Below are 12816 nucleotides of genomic sequence, written 5' to 3' on the forward strand. Positions count from 1 at the left end.
CCCATCAAGTGCAGACTGATGAAAATAAGGAACCTGGGTTCTATTCTCAACAACATCATTCATTCCACTAAGTAGCTGGGTCACCTTAGATAAGTCACTTAGCCTCTCTGAGCCTCTGTTGCTCATCTTCAGATTAGACACATAGTACAGGTCATCTCAAACCTGCTATTATTTCTGCAAAATACTGTTGTTAGATCAAATGATCTCAGAGATGCTATTATTTCTGTTGATAAATTTTTGCAAATCATTGCTTCTCTCATTAATTCCAACTCCAACATGTTATTGACAAGATTATTAAATGAAGCCTACAAGTCCTCCAGGAATGAAGTATCTCTTTCAAATGCGTGATTTTGCCATTTCAAAGATTTCTAGCTCATGTACATTAAATAAACAAACATGATCAGCTTTATTCAAAGCTTTGCCATTCATTCTCTGCCCTTCTTCCCTACACGATGGAGAGCAATGGCAATACTTGGCGATTTCACACACTGGCATGTCATCTGCCCCAAGAATAACACAACCATCCCTTGTGGACACCAGGGAAAGGGGTTTAAAGAGCCAACACCTCCCACATGCCTTCACTTTAGTGGGTGGCCAGCTCCACAAGCCAAAGAAGCCCCTCCTCATGCTTTCAAGCAACCAGACAATTTTACAAGGGTCCCATATTCACATCCCATCCCACCATGGTGAAAAGTGCAAAAAGTCACTGGTTACACTGTGTGCACCAATAAAATTCACCATCTTGAGAGGATAGGGGAAAAATGCAGTCCTGGTACTTAGCCAGCAAATAATTCCCGCAGTTGGTTCAAGAGGTCAATGTCTTGAGTAGGAGAGAAAGCAAAAAAAAAAAAAGCCGATAGTTCCTGTATTTCCTCCAACTTCATTTTCCATTAGAACACCAAACGTGAAGATACTGGTTCTACATACAGGGTCTAAGGAGGTGTTCCCTGAGGCCTCTGTTATCCACACTAATAATGCCCCAAGCACTGGTGCAGACTCATTCTTTGAAGAATGCAAAAAGCTGAGTCCAGTGAAGCTGGATAAATTCCTTTTTATACCTGGATATGTTAATGGGGAAAACCCTCAGGATTTTTAGTTGCTTAAGTGAATAATATGTTCTCTACAAAGGAAAGCTATTTCTGAGAGCACCCCAGACCCAAAATGTTGAACCAGCTTACTCGATCCCACAGAGTGACTATTTTCTGCTCAGATTTTGGCTTCAGCCACCCTCTGGACTGATGAATCAATTCACAGTCCACAAATTTCATTGCTTTGCATTTGATTAAATTCCTACTTTATGGATTAAGAACTTGCTTAGGGCTACAGAGTGAGTCAGCTACAGAGTTCTGTCTCCACCAAGCTAGTTTCCTACTGTAGAAACTTGTCTACACCTCCAACTGGAGGAGAAGTAAAAAGAAAGATAAAGACTCAAACTCAGCTCTCTCCTGTTATTCAGGCCCAGAAATATATGGGCCATAAGTTTAGTTAAAATATGAAAGAAATCTCCCTGCCAAAAAGTATGCTTTAGACAACTTGGAGGTCATAGGTATAGCCAAAGAAATATCCCTGCAAAATACAAGTCTCCTCCCTTGTTCACCCATTATGTAGCCATAAATATACTCAAAAAAAAATCTTACTTCTATGCATGTAAGTTGCTCAAAGGTAACCTGGAAATTTTAAGTTACTTATATGTATGGAGGTCCAAGAAGATGTATTTCTTTCCTATCCTCTTGTATAAAGAGCAGATGGTAAATAATAAAAGAAAAACTATTACCTTTCGGGTAACTAATTAAAGTAGCCAGGGGACATTAGGAATTCATCATTTAACAGCAAGTTCTAGTCATTCCTCTCAGTCTAGAACTTCAAAGATATCAAGCGATTTCTGGGATTAGTTTCCAAACCCAAGCACCTTATCACAGCGACAGGCACACAGTAGGTATTCAAGACATATTTGATTATAATAATCTAGAACTTACACATTTAAAAAACTAAGAATAGAAATAGGAGATATAAGGCCTAAAGCAAATATAGCATGCTCCTCCTCATCTTCTCAATGCTCCTTGACACTCGCTTTCTTTTCCATGTTTCTTTCCCGTCCCTCTCCGCCGTAACAACAGTTGACACATATATTAAGGATTTACCATGTGCTGTAGCATTTACGTACATTAGCTCAATGACTCAGCAAACCCCTCAGTAAAATAAGCATGATTATCCCCCCATTTTATGGATGAGAAACAGGAATCTAAAGAATTAAGTAGGCTGAGTGCGGTGGCTCACAACTGTAAACCCAGCACTTTGGGAGGTCAAGGAGGGTGGATCACCTCAGGTCAGGAGTTCGAGACCAAGCTGGCCAACATGGTGAATCCTCTACTCTGCTAAAAATACAAAAATTAGCCGGGTGTGGTGGCGAGTGCCTGTAATCCCAGCTACTTGGGAGGCTGAGGCAGGAGGATTGCTTGAACCCGGGAGGCAGAGGTTGCAGTGAGCCGAGATCGCACCACCGCACTCCAACCTGGGCGACAGAGTGAGACTCCATCTCAAAAAAAAAAAAAATTAAGGAACTTGCCCAAGTTCACAGAGTTAAAAAGTGAGGTCGTTGTGCATGACTCCATCTCCCAGGCCCATTCACCAGGGGTGCTGTTTCCTTATCAAGTTCATTCATTCCAAGATTTTTTCACTTATTTGTGTGCTTTGCATGTACTCATGATACTAATATTCCCAAGAACCATTTGAACTAACTTGGGTTTCATTTCAAGGACTATTCCTCTTCCCACTAAGCTGTCCTTCTGTGTTTTTTTTTTTAAGTTTGCTTGTTCAATTCATTTTAATACACTCTATTAGTTCCACAAAACGGGCTTTTGAAAATTACAGTAACTTGCTTGAAACAAACTGTTCTCCAATTCGATACTGTTTTTAAATTTTTGGCTTTAAAAAAAAAGCCTGAATCAAGCTTCTCTTGCACCTGGGCAGGTTCTGTTTGCTTATTCACAGAAGGGCTGGTTTATGCCTATGTGCCATGGCATAATAAATAACGAGTTAAGGCTTCCTGCTTCTGGCTGAGGTAGACGTTTCTGAACTGTTATGATTTTGTAAAATCCACGTTCCCTCCCTACCACACACATCTACCCTGGTCACCAAACAAGGCGGCTCAGTATCATAAAACCACGTGGAACATCTCTCTAAAGACCATCCCTGATCTAACAACACAGACTAGTCTACAGAACTGCAAGCAGGGCCCTATACAGGCCTCCATGGATCTGACTCCCTGCATCATAGTGAGACAGACCTGGATGTAATTAACCAAATCCCCAGCTCAGAGGGGGTCGGGGGGAGGCTCATTTCTCCTGTGACAATAGCTACCCCTTAAAGAGCTCCAGTAGTTATTGCCAGACAACTAATAATTTTGACTTAGCTACTCACTGACAGGGGATGTACTGCTTTTGGAAAAATCCTGCAGTGGGAGGCCAGGGAGCCAGAAGTCCATAAGAGGCAATGCACCAATCTGGAGATGCACCAGGCTGCAGCTCTCCTCTGAGCTTTTTAGCAGAAGCCATCCAGCTGGTGCAGCACAGCTGAGCCTCTGACCCAGCCTTGGACCCCTCAAGAAATGGTCACTTATATCCCCCTGCATCCTGGATCCCCAACCCCTTCTGTTCAGCTGACCTCCAACTTCATTTCTGACTTGTTCCAACTTCCACGAGACGTGAGTTCTTGACTTCTTCTTAAAATAGCTTCTCCCTTACCCCTTGTACCCAAACCTTATTCTACACCATAGGTACCTCTCTTGGGCTCCAAGCTGCCATTTGCCTCCTGGCCATCCTCTTTGGCCAGCTTAGGTAACAACCAAGGGTCACAGGGACCCTACACTGCTGTCAGGTTTGTCCCAGCCTCTGGTGGAAGAACCAGAAAACGACATTCTAAAGGAACTGATCACACTCGGCCTTGGATTTTAGATACTTTTATCTCTACCACCACTCTGTCAGTAGGGGGCAGCGGGGAAGAGGGAAGGGAAGGGAGAGGTTGAGAGGAGACAGATGAGAAGAAAGAAGAAAACGGACACTGCTATTGGTTGGTACCTACTACTTCCGGTGGCTCGGAACCTTACCTATACCTTTCGTTTAATTCTTGCAACAAGCCTATAAGATGTTATTATCCCCATTTTGCACATGAGGAAGCCAAGCCTCAGAGATGTTTGGTAATGGAACAAGGTCCCCCTAGTCAGTAAGGAGTAGAGCTGGGATTCAAACCCCAGGTTGTCCACCACCAAAGTCTCAAACCCTTCCTCTCTCCTGCACTGTCTTCACATCTTGGTATTCCCTGCAGTGTCTGGCAGAGTACCTTCATAGAACAGGTGCAGAAAAATGTTTGATAGATGAACGCATGAATGGCTGACTCCAGCCTTAATACCTTAATATTCTGCAACCCACACACTTGATCTTATTCATACTTTCTGCTTGTAACATGACTGCCAAACGCCTTGATTGGAAGTTAGATGTTAAACAGAGATGTTGCTCTACATTGCATTTTTGAGCTGCTAGAAAAAGCTACATACACAAACCTATACATTAAAAGTGCTGAAGCAGACCCTCTGATAAAAATTATTTTGTTATCTTGCTCCATCATGCCCAGAAATGGAGACAAATACAATACTGTAAGGAAAATCAATGTTTGCATGTCAGAACTCAAAGACCTTTTCCAGGCTGTCAATTCAATGAGTATTTATGCTGGAAAAGACAGCAAAGAAGTCATGAGCTCAGGTCCTGGAGCCAGGCAGACATGCACTAAGGCCCAGCTACACCACTTACTAGCTGACCTTGACTTGCTTCCTAAATCTTAGTGTTCTCATCCGTAAAACGCAGATGATAAGAGTGCACAGTTCCTAAGGTGGCTATGCTGATTAAATGAAGAACTCACATACCACACTAAGCAGAGTACCTGCTACATATTTAAGGGCTCCAACAGTGTTAACCGTTTTTATCATGGAAAGAGAATTGTGATAGAAGCGAAACAAGAAACCTTAAATGAATTACTTACCTTTGCAAACATTATTATAAGCGCTAAGTTTACCTGAATCCTCTGTTCCAGATTATTGCGACTACTAGAATGATCTACTCTGAAAGCAATGCAGTCAATAATGATAATATTAATAACAACAACCAACAGTTATATATTGATATGGTTTGGTTCTATGCCGCCACCCAAATCTCATATGAAATTATAATCCCCACATATGGAAGGAGGGGCCTTGTGGGAGGTGACTGAATCATAGCGGCAGACTTCCCCCTTGCTGTTCTCGTGATAGAGTTCTCACGAGATCTGGTCATTTGCAAGCGTGTAGCACTTCCCCCTTGGCTCTCTCTCTCCTGTTGCCATGTGAAGATGTGCTTGCTTCTCCTTCACTTTCTGCCATGATTGTAAGTTTCCTGAGGCCTCCCCAGCCATGCCCCCTGTGCAACCTTTGGAACTGTGAGTCAACTGAACCTCTTTTCTTCATAAATTACCCAGTCACAGGTAGTTCTTTACATCATTGTGAGAACAGACTCATACATGTGTATATTTATATATTTATATTATATAACATTTTAAAAAATTGTATATAGTAGATAAAATATACAATGTTATATAATATATATAATATATTTTTATATGATATGATAATGATAATGATGATAAATGATATACATTATTATATGATATATAATATAAAATGTTATATATTATATGATATGTATTATATGACATATATCATATATAATAGTATACATTTGTATCTTATATAATATATACTATATAATATATCTTATATGATATATAAAATATACACACACACACATATAATCTTTACTATGCTCCAGACATTGTTCTAACCACTTTTACAGACAAGAGCGTCACACAAACTTATGCAGGTTGTGCCGCAAAGTGTGCCCTGCAGGAACTTCAGCCCACTCTCTGTTGACCAGGCTGAGCACCCGACATGGAACAGTCTACCACAGAGGAAGGGGTTCCTAGCACAGCCCTGTGTACGTATGTTGACCTATTGACTGATGCGTTAACTTTAGCACGTTTCAAATATTTGAGAAACAGAAGTAGAAAGTCACTTTTGTGAGAACACACAGCCTAAGTCAAAGACTACCATTTTAGTAATTTTATTAACAGAATAGATGAACATACCACACAAATCACCAGTGACCAGTTCCTAGTATTAAGCTGCAGTGCTGTGTGCCCACGTGCCTTAAGAATACAAAAACAAGGCTGGCCCTCAGTATAAATGGACAAATCACATCTACCTCCTCCCCATTTCCTGCTTCTCTTTTCCTCCATCAACTCAAATGTCCTTTGTGTGTGAAAATGAAACAAATTATCAAATATGACTCCAGGGTAACTGAATGTTATGTTTTATGCATTACCTAAAAACAGCAATAAAAATTATCTGTGCAGCAAAGTAATGTTTCCCTAAGTCATAGGTTCAAAACATGAAATTCTAGCAAACAATTATTTTTGTGCAGGCACACCTCCCAAGTACTTGTTCCTAAAAATGACTCCCAGGTTTAAAGACTCATTCATTTCCTCTCAACTCAGCCATCCATAACCTTGTTCAGCTTGGAGCTCTTGCCCAAACTAAATTGTCCCATCCTGCATAAAGCTTTGTACCTATCATCTTGGCGTGGACTCAGCTTCAGTCTGTGAAGATGAAGGAGAGGCAGGGAGACACCATGGCCTTTGCTAGCTGGGGGTTTGAGGATAAGCCAGACTCTTGCAGTTCTGGGGAAGCATTAGTTTGTGCAAATGGGATCTCTATAACCTTTTCATGTGCGCAGAATCCTAAAAGTAATCCAAAACATTTAGCTTAATCAGAGGGAAATGATATTTAAAATGTTCTACAACCTTCATCCAAAAGTTATTCCTCTTACCCTGTTCTCCTAAGATTACTGACCTAGACCTTGATTTTTTTTAAAAAAAACAGATTGTCTTACCGTAAAATCCTGCCATGTAAAAATCAGAATTGGATGTCTGATAATTTTCCAAACTCAGAGACATTCTGCTAGATAAGACAGGAAAACCACTGGTAAGATTTAAGACCTACAATGGGCTAAACTTTTCTCTGTTGCTAGTTTTTGTTGTGGTTTCGTTGGGTTTTGTTCATTTGCTTCTGAGACAAGGTCTTGAGATGTTGCCTAGCATGGTTTTGATATATTGAGTTCTTCAGAAATCCTACTACCTCAGCCTCCCAAGTAGCTGGGACCACCACACCTGGGCCTAACTGTTTCTAATTTTACTTACAGATTAAAGGTGTTTAGTTTGTCCCTCGAATTAAATTTCATGGAAAACCTGAAAATATAATGTTCTCATTCATTTACATACAATATGGCAATATTTTCAGTAATAATGTTTGTTTATATACATTGTCAGTAATTTTTCTACCAAATAGCAAATTATTTCTGGCAAATAAAAACACAAACAAATAAAAACACCTTGGAGTTGTTCAATAAATATTCTCAAGCTCGACTAACTTCATTCACATTAGAATTTAGAAATAAGAAGTCTTCTCAAAACACATAGAAGAAAGGTGACTTTCAGTGATGCATCTTGGAATGTGATAAAACACTTTTTAAAGGTGAGATTCAATGTGGCTCCATTTTTTTTTTTTCAGTCTCGCTCTGTTGCCCAGGCTGGAGGGCAGTGGCCTGATCTCAGCTCAATGCAACCTCCGCCTCCCTGGTTCAGGCGATTCTCCTGCCTCAGCCTCCTGGGTAGCTAGGATTACAGGCATGTGCCACCATGCCCAGCTAATTTTTGTATTTTTAGTAGAGGTGGGGTTTCGCCCTGTTGGCCAGGCTGGTCTCAAACTCCTTACCTCAAGGTATCTGCCCGCCTCAGTCTCCCAAAGCGCTGGGATTATAGATGTGAGACATTTTTTAAAAAGGACAGATAACCAGAAGCTTCTGCTAGCCAGATAAAATTCCTTGAAAAACAACTTTTTTGCTGTTAATGATACAAATATCTATTTAGGAAATAAAACCATTTTAAACACATTAAAAGATAAAAATAAGCTGTACCAAAGACATACAAAGAAAACCACTGAAATACTAGATGAAAACCATATATATATATTTTCAAAGTTTAAAAAATCATATATTTGGAAATTAGGATATATAAAATACAAATCCAAATTCTTACATCTCTTTTAAGCCCTTAACTCTAAAGTTATTCAAAAACAGTACCAAATCCATCATTTAAGACCACTTTAATTTATTTTTAGGCCTTTGGCTAATGCTTTTGACACAAGGTTGCCCTTTTCTAATAAAGTATTCCATGTCGTGAACCCAGGAAGTTAAATTTCTTTGCTACCTTAAAGGACAGGGTAATGGTAATAAATGACAGCCTGGGGTGATACACTATGCTGAAGAGGCCCCTAGTGGCGAAGCTACTCTCCAACCCGGCTTTATAGGTTTTATAAGACTGCTTCATCATGAATGGAAAATCAATAGGTAATAAAGTCTACCCTAGCTTTGCCTCTGTAATAACCTCTATTAGCCCTAACATATAGTAGGGCTAACATTTAGAATCTCAAGGTCCTTTCATCAGGAATTATTAAAAGAAGGATGTGATCCAAAGAATAACTTCATTACATTCTGTACTTTAAATCAACAAATATTTATTTAGTCCTTATGCCCTGCCAGGCACTGTGTTAGACATGGAGGAAATAGGAAAGATGAGGACCCTTGCAGACCTTACTGTTATTTCTTTTTAATGTAATAACATGGCATTAAGAACAGAGCTAGAGCAACATGAAGATTGGTAAGTACCATTCATCATCATATGAACTTAGGATGGATTCTTAGGAAGATACAAGAAAAAGCTGAAGTATTGCCCCAAAGTTTCAACTCCTCCTTTTCAACACCCATACTGGGCAGTATCTGAGATTCTCCAATAAATAATCAATAGATAAATGAATAGAAAGTAGGGTTACAAAGAAGAAGGAATTTTTACAATTTTTTTAAATGTTGAAACATGCTGGAGTTGGGGATCCCTAAATGTAAAGAAAGACAAAAAAAAAAAAAAAAAAAAAAGACAACATTTATGAAGTGCATACTGTGTGCTCGGGGCACTAGGATAAGTTCCCAAATGTAATTTCCTGCTGCTAAACATCTCTATAAGGTGAGGAGTACTATTGGCATTTTACAAATTAGGACACCAAGGCTAGGAAAGGCTAAGTAACTTGCCCAAGGTCATACAATTAATAAGTGGAAGAAGCCACCTGGAGCTCAGGTCTCTGGAACAGCAAAGACACAAGCTCACTGCACTGTAATGTAAACGGATGAATCCAAATGTTGGAGATTCTGCTTTAAAACCCACTAATACATTTTACAAATAGACATATAAGATTTAGCACACAAAGATGAACAGGATTAAAGTATTTTGATATTGTATTATGTGGAGTACATATGGTGTGGTAGCTCAAGGCAGACGAATTATTAAATATGTACGGTGATCATACAATGGGTATGGCCCATCTCTTGCTTTCTAGGAATTGACCATCTTCCGGCAGCCCAACACCTAGTCCCCTGTGTATTATGCACTATTACAAAACGTGTTCAAGTCGCCTTTTATGCCCAAGGCTTACATAAAAATTCATCTTGCCTTTCTGCGTCTATTTCCAAGTTTGAAGGACCTTTCTCCCTCCAATTAGCAACATTTCAGCACTGCACAGGGCTTATTAATGCTCACTGTTGCAAGTAACACCAAGGTAATTTGACTTTCTTGTAGGAACAATGTCGACAAAATCCAAGAAATCCTACAGAATTAAATTTAAATTTCCAGTTTAAAAAAAAAACCGTGAAAGACCATTTCATTATCTTTATTATCTAGATGTATCTAATGACGTTAAGTAAAAACTGCGCCAAGGCTTTGAAATCAGAATAAAAGTGGAGTTTGTGAAATTTAACCACTCTATGCTTTTTATTAGTATCTCATTTATGAGTATTTCCCGAGACTCACTGTTTTGGCAGGCACAGTGCTGTTAACATCTCTTCCTTTCTCACCATTCTTTGCTCATCGATGAAAAGATAACTTCAAAATCTCTGACAGGAGTGCAGGTGCAGGAAGTGCGACGGAAACAAACAACTTTGCCTCCGCTTCCTACAGCTTTCCTCTCCTCCCCGCCCTTCCAGCCCCCATCCCACCCCAAGATCATGCCCTCGCACAGCTTCTGCCCACCGATCGCACGTCCCCTGGGCATGTTCGGACAGCGGTGACCCTCAGCCACATCCCCCACGAGCCCGGTCCCGAGCAGGCGAGCGCGCTGCCCACCGGCCACCCTCGTCACGCCCCCTCCACCCTCTCCATCCCAGCCACAATAATACAATAACAGCAGTCATCGCGCGGCACGTGGAAAGGCTACTTTTCGGTGGGTTTTGCAGAAAGTAATTAGACAGCGGAAGGCCACGAGAAAGGCTGGTGAAGCCAAACCGACACCGGGAGCGCAGCGGCCCCGGACCCTCCCTGGAAGCTCCCTCCGCGTACCCGCGCGCCCACCTGGAGGCGCGGCGCCCTCCGCCTGCCAAGCCGCTCCCCGGCCCCTGCCCGTGCCCTGGGCCCCCGGCGGGCAGCGGCAGAGGGAGGCCAGGCGCGGCACCGTCCTCCGCAGCTGCACGAGCCACCCCGAGGTCGCGGGGTGGGCGGGCGCGAGCTAGGCGCGCCGGGCTGTGGGGATCGGCCGGCGCCACTGACGCCCCCGCGCGGCACACCGCGCCCGGCTGGCCCGGGAGGGGACCCGACTCACCCGAAGCGCCCTGCTGGCTGTCCGGCCCGGCTCCGGCCGCTGCCGCCGTCGCTGAACTTTCCCTCCAGCGCGGCCGCCGCGGACTCGGCTCCACCTCCCGCTCCGGCAGCCGCGGAGCCTCCAGGGACCCCGGGGGCGGGGAGCAGCGGCGGCGGCGGCGGCTCGGGCGGGCGGGCGCAACAGCGGCCAACCCTGGCGCCCCGCCGCAGGGTGGGTCCGGCGGGGGTGGCCAAGGCCGGGCTGGGGTCGCGGTTGGCCGCGGACATCCGCGTCACCCACGGCCCCTCTGCAGTGCGTCCCTGCGCCCGTCGGAGCGGCGCCCTGGCCGAAGCCTGTCACTCTCGGAACGGGCCGCGCTCGGACACCAGGGGCGGTTTACGCGTGACTGGACACCAAGAGCCGGAGAAGTTTAGAGACTAGGACACTGTGGCGTGGCCCGAGTTGCAGGAGAGAGGTGTCCAATCTCCATGGGGTCCTTACTCTTGCAGGACAGAGTTCCCCATCCCCCTGCTCCACCCGCTCTGTTCCCTTGGCTGCCCTCCCCGCCGAGCGCCGACTTCCATGCAAAAACTTTGTAAATCGCACTTCGGGGATTTCATGCTTTAGTCGCGGTCTCTGCTGTCCTGGTCAGCTATAACGCCTCCCCTAGAGAGCTTTTACTTACAGCGAAGGTCAGGAACCCCTGTAACTCTCACACCGCACCACTGTGGGTAAGCGATGTCTGCAGGGACCCCTGACGGCCACTGGGAGGCCAGGAGAGAAGAGGGAGAGGAAGGGCTAAAAAGGCAAGTGGAGTGCTGGGTAATAAAAGAACCACCGCCACCTCCAACACACACAGGCACGCACCCTCCAGGGCCACAGGTCGCCTTTTATCTGTAAGTGCTCCAGCGCATCTCTGTGGGAGAGGGAGTTGGGAAATAGGATCGCCAATTTTCAGTGTAATTGAGGGGGACTCAGGAGGAGTCAGTTAGACTGGAAGAGGTCATCACCTGCAGATGCGGTTAAGCAACTTGCAGAGGCCCCAGGGCTGAGCCACCGCAGAACCAGAGCTGGAAACCAGTCCTATGACTCCTGAGGCAGTGCTCTTTCTACTACCTGGCCATGGCTCCTTCTACTGCCTGGCTCAAAGTCTCCATCTGGGAGATTCCGGCGCACCAGACTTCATGTGGGCACAGGGTAGGCAGTCCTGAGGCTATAGGCACAGTCTTGAAGCAGCTCGGTTTCCATTAAGCTCCTGCTTACCTGCAGGAAGCATCCCTGAAGCAAGTTTTGCTTCCCACCTGGACTCCCCAGGTAGACCTATCCCCACCCCACACCCTGAGTGAACTCTTCACCCTCGTGACCTAATATACCCACTGCAATTCAACTGAGACTTGGGAAACAGGGAAGAAGTGGGTGTTTTCCAAATGAATGAAAAATATGTCTATTCTGCTACTGCCCCAAAATGCTGCAAAATGGAGGTAATAGTTAACACAGCATACGTACACACATAGATAGGTACAAGCCATTGCCCAAGGCTCCTTCCCACATTATCACACAGCACCCTCTTAAGGCAAATCGTGACACTCCCCATTTTGCAGACGGAGAGCAGGACATGGAGGCTGGAGTTGGTTATGAGTTGTGTAAAGGTTAGAACCTTCACAGTCAAGCACTCTTTGGGTAACCAAGTAACCTCTTCAGAGCCTTCCCACTGCCACCAAAGCATTCCCACACCTCCCTATATTGGCAGGTGTGTTGTCAAAGCATTGATTTTCTTTCCTCTCCTGAAGCATCTCCCGTCCTTCTGCTCAGTGATATCTCCAGAATTATAAAATACAGTTGCAGCATGGAATCTGGTCTGGAAGACAGCCCAGAGGACTTGAGCAGTAATTGCCAGGGCCCAGCACAGACACACATGGTTGGACTCAGGTTCTAGACTATGTGGACAGGCTTGGGGAGGGTGGAGGAGGCGTCCTTGTTGCTGCAATTGGCTCTAGAGCTGTTATCTGAAAGAAAGAGATAGAGGCCGGGCGCGGTGGCTCACACCTGTAATC

At 44.1% G+C, this 12816-nt stretch overlaps 1 protein-coding gene across 14 annotated transcripts in view; it reads right to left on the minus strand.

Annotated features, from left to right (window-relative positions):
- CSGALNACT1 (chondroitin sulfate N-acetylgalactosaminyltransferase 1) overlaps positions 1-11534 on the minus strand; it is a 353523-nt gene extending 341989 nt beyond the window's left edge. For 3 of the 14 annotated variants that reach the window (XM_024345068.3, XM_024345066.3, XM_063816892.1), the window contains exon 1: positions 10784-10890. The gene's annotated coding sequence lies outside the window, so the exon portion shown is untranslated. Of the gene's footprint in view, positions 1-9999; positions 10145-10536; positions 11172-11447 lie in introns of those variants that run through there. The other 11 variants (XM_009454908.5, XM_054656580.2, XM_009454907.4 and 8 more) reach the window with 9 other exon arrangements.
- Positions 11535-12816: the final 1282 nt, after the last annotated feature.

Source organism: Pan troglodytes, chromosome 7 (assembly GCF_028858775.2).
Source record: "Pan troglodytes isolate AG18354 chromosome 7, NHGRI_mPanTro3-v2.0_pri, whole genome shotgun sequence".
NCBI lineage: Eukaryota > Metazoa > Chordata > Mammalia > Primates > Hominidae > Pan > Pan troglodytes.